This window comes from Tursiops truncatus, chromosome 6 (genome assembly GCF_011762595.2).
Source record: "Tursiops truncatus isolate mTurTru1 chromosome 6, mTurTru1.mat.Y, whole genome shotgun sequence".
NCBI classification, from domain to species: domain Eukaryota; kingdom Metazoa; phylum Chordata; class Mammalia; order Artiodactyla; family Delphinidae; genus Tursiops; species Tursiops truncatus.
Window position 1 is genome coordinate 32245556 of NC_047039.1, and position 4655 is coordinate 32250210.

Sequence of the window (4655 nt, forward strand, 5' to 3'; positions counted from 1 at the left end):
CATGAGAGAGGACAAGTCTCCACTCTGTGAGCTTCAGACATTTACTTAAAAACAAGAAGAACCTACATTTATGGAGGCTTATTTAATCCTGATGACTTCTGTTTGAGTATTATTATCCTTATTTTACACATAAAGACACTGAAGCAGAGAAGCTCAGTGACTTGCTGAGGTCAGACAGTTAGAAGTGAGAGGTGGGTTTTAAACCAAGGTGCATTGGCTCTGGAGCCCAAGTTCCTCTTAACCTCTGTGCTGACTCCCAGAGCCTCTATTTTCCCACCTTTCAAATGGGAATATGAGCATGTACCTTGCAGGGTCATGCTGAGAATTAAATGAGATAATGTATATAAAGTATCCGGTATATCACGGAAACTCTGTAAGAGTTTGTTAGTCCTTAAAATTGTTTTTCTTTTCTTTCTTCTTTTTTTTTTTAACAAGAAATATATACAAAGATGATAATATTATTTGGTAAGAAATACACAGAAAAGCCCAGTGATCTGCATAGTGATTGTTCTTATAGTTCTTTCCGTTGTGTATAGTTTCAGGAATTGGTTTTTGGAGAATAAATTACAACTACAATTTATCTTGTATATTTTATTATTCCAATAAAAGCTCACAGTTCAATGTTTTTTTTGAAGGAAAGAAAACCTAATAATATTCAGAATAAAGTACTCCCTGATATTTTTCTCAGTTTTCATAAAGCATTTATTTTTCCACTACAAGTTCCTCATTTTTTCATTAGTAATCTGGAGTATTGGCAAGACCAGAACTATTTTCAGCTGAAAAGTCATAAAATAATATCACCAAACAAGGGGAACATATTTTAAATGAGGACTTATAGGTTTCTTCTTTACTCAGCTCTTTTTTTAAAATTTTTTTAAATTAAATTAAATTAATTTATTTATTTTTGGCTTCATTGCTACGTGGGCTTTTTCTAGTTGCGGCGAGCGGGGGCTACTCTTCATTGCAGTGTGCAGGTCTCTCATCACGGTGGCTTCTCTTTGCTGCGAAGCACAGGCTCCAGGCGCACAGGCTTCAGTAGTTGTAGCACGTGGGCTCAGTATTTGTGGCCCACAGGCTCTAGAGCGCAGGCTCAGCAGCTGTAGCACATGGGCTTAGTTGCTCCATGGCATGTGGGATCTTCCCCGACCAGGGCTCAAACCCGTGTCCCCTGCATTGGCAAGCGGACCCTCAACCACTGCGCCACCAGGGAAGCCCTACTCAGCTTTTTTATTATTAATAGTAAAGTGAGTGAGAGACAAGTTGTCAGGTAAAGACCATGGATGTGGGTCAGAAGACTGGAACCTATCCCAGCGCTGCCTCTTACTGGTCGTGAAATCTTGGGTAGGGCACCCAACTTCTCCATGGTCAATTTCCTTATTTGGAGTTGGAGATAAAGCTTTCCTAAATACAGTTCCAGGAACATTGGTTCCATGAGATATTAGTAGGTGACAAAGAAGAAAGGGTTTCATGGTCAAATACATTTGGGAAATTCTACATTAGGCAATCCTAGATTAGACAAAGTATCTTTATCATGGGCCTTCTCAGGGCCTTTGATATGTTAATAACACTGTTAATTTCCAAGAAAAGGGTGTGGTATTTTCTAAACTTAATTCATCACAGAATTGCTTTGTCAAAGAATATCTCTCACACTAGGATTATATATACATATATATATAATATATCTATTATATATAATAAATATATATATAAATGTAAATATATGTATATATAATGTAAAACTTTTTATAAATGTTAGTAAATGGTAATCATTAACTATTCAGCCATTCATGTAATAAAGAACCAAGTAAATATCTCTTAACTAGAAGACTTTTCCCCATAATTTCTCTATACATTGTACTTCTGGGAAACACTACTGTTAAGTTATTGGTGCAATTCTTATTGATCACTAAGCTTCACTCATAATCCCTGCTAAGTTTAAATGTTCTTACTATGGAATATAGGACTCATATATTAGCATAACTCACTACATGCACACCTATATGTGTATATATATGTGTGTGTATATATATATATATATGATAATGATCACAAAATTGCTTTCCTTTGTCTCAAATCTGAGATGCTTATATCAAGAAAGATTTGTGACTATAGAAGACATGAGCAGACACAAGTAAAGGCCCCTAAAGTGTAGGGTAGGTATGAGGAAGATGACCTATTGTGCTTTTATTGTTCTTGAGAGACTGAGAATCTATCAGGTAAAGGAATGGTTCATTATGTATCAAAATGTTACCGAACTTAATCATCCAGTAGTTTTGAACTAGCGATATGGTCTGTCCTTCTGCTCTCTTGTAAGATGGCCAGAAGAATCACGAGGTGACAGATAAACTACTGGCCAGGATTTTTTATTGCTGCTTTCCTTCACCTCCTTTTTAGTAAGGGAAGTTTTGAGTCAAAATGTGAATAAAAAAATAAAACCATAGACATTAATTTGCTGAATTCTGAACCAAATCAATGTACAAGATGATCCATTTTGGGTGTAAAACAAGGATTTCAAACTTTGATCCTTTAAAAATTATATTTTTGTGTGTATGTTTCTCTTTGTATATAAATATATATGGTAGCATAACATTAATCTATGAAAATAAATATTTGTTGTGCAATCAAAAGAATTTTAAAACTCTTTGGTCTGACTTTTGTAACTTTGTTCATTTCCATGAAATTTTATAACTTGAAGGTTTTTAATAGAAGAGTGCTGCATGTAAAAGTATTTAATGTCTTGAATCACATTCTGGATATGGATATAGATTGTTTTAATTTACTGTTGCCCTCAGGTCTATAGGTTCCCATGCCCTGACACTAAACACACATTATTATATGCCTATTATTATTATTTTTCTCTCTTCTCCCTCACTTTTACATTAATCCTTATGTCTCTTGACAATTGCATTCCTCTGTCTGCCTCCATCAGTATTTCTAATTTATTTTGGGCAAGGAAACTAGATGAGCAGGTGTAATAGAACTGCATTTAAATGAACCCGATAGGCTCTAAGTAACAGGCCATCCTTCAATTATGTGAGTACAAGAGCTGAGAAGCAGAACCTGAGGCACCTTCTGTGTTTCTTCCTAGAATAAGAATTTTGTTTCGGTGTGGATGTTTGCTCTTTGGATAAGTACATGTGACTGCAGTGATTAAAAAATGACTTTCTAAAAGTTACAGAACACATACTCCTCGTTTTAGAGAATTTGGAAAATACAGAAAGGTACAAAAAAGAAAATTAAAAACTTATAATTTCAGTTTGGAATAACCAGTATAAACATTTACATGTATTTCTTCCTTTCTTATTTGCATATACATATCATATATTCATTTTGTGCATGTTTTACAAAATTTGGTTTATACTGCATTGCGAGTTTTGTATTACAGTTTTTCGTGTGACAGTGTTAATAAGCATCTCCTATGTCATCACATTTTTTTCAAAATCCACATCCATGTTAGTGTCTAAGTTCCTCAAGTGAATGTACAATACAGTAACTTATCTAACTATCCCCAGTTATTGGAAGTGTTTGATATTTTACAAAACACTATGATAACAAAACTTGTAAATAAATATGTCTACATCGTAAATCATTTTTTAGGCTAAATTCTCAAATGAAAATACTGGATAGGAGATATGAAATGTGATGAGCATTCTTACAGCTAAATTGTTGTGCACGTCCTTAGTTATTTCTGTACACGAATTCTGTGAAGTGGAATTGCTGTTTAACGAATACGCAGGTTTTCTTTAAGTATGTGTGTTTTAAAAATGGGACTAGGTCTTTCTGTCTTTTTCTTCTCATTGTGAAAGAAATACATGCTCACTGTAAAAAATATTCAGACACAGAAAAGCATGAAGAAGAAAGTAAAAGTCACCTGTCTTTCCATAATTCCTGTTGACATTTGGATTCTGTGCCAACATACAGAAATATGTGCACCAATGTGAGAAGTCACGTATACCTCCATCATGACAAAAATGGGATCCATGCTCTGCAAACTCTGTTATATACTGATATTTTAAGAAAACACATTAAAGCATGGCACACTTAGAAAAATATGCACAAAACAGAAATGTACAGATGGATGAATGTTCACAAATAAACACCCAGATTAAGAAAAAGAAAAAATGTGGAACACTTCACCAGGTTGTATGTTATCCTTACCCAGGTGCCATGCTAACTCTGTATGATTCTAGTCTTAGTTTATGTGCTCCTAAAATGAACACTTAAAGTGTATCAGAGATACATTTTCTTGTTAACAAAGAACTACATTTCATTTGACTATAAGACATCATTGATTGTTAGTGTCCCATTGTTTTAGGTACTACAGAGAAAGAGAGAGAGAGAGAGAGAGAGGAGAGAGAGAGAGAGAAAGGAAGGAAGGAAGGAAGGGAGGGAGAAAGAAGGAAGAAGAGGGGGCGAGAAAAAGGAAGAAAGCAAGCAAGAGCTGCGAACTAAACTATAGCCTAACACTGTTGATAGGATAGTCCTGTGTCATAAGCAGCTTCTTTTTTTAAAAATTGAGATATAATTGACCTAAACATTATATTAGTTTTGGGTGTACAACATAATGATTCAGTATTTGTATACTGCAAAATAATCACCACAATAAGTCTAGTTAGCATCCATCACCACACATAGCACATTTTTTTCTTGTGATG

General features: G+C 34.6%; 1 non-coding gene across 1 annotated transcript; it reads right to left on the minus strand.

The window, feature by feature from the left end:
- Positions 1–4117: 4117 nt before the first annotated feature.
- On the minus strand, positions 4118–4220 carry LOC117312828 (U6 spliceosomal RNA). Its single transcript, XR_004527239.1, has one exon. It is a non-coding gene; the product is annotated as a U6 spliceosomal RNA (small nuclear RNA).
- Positions 4221–4655: the final 435 nt, after the last annotated feature.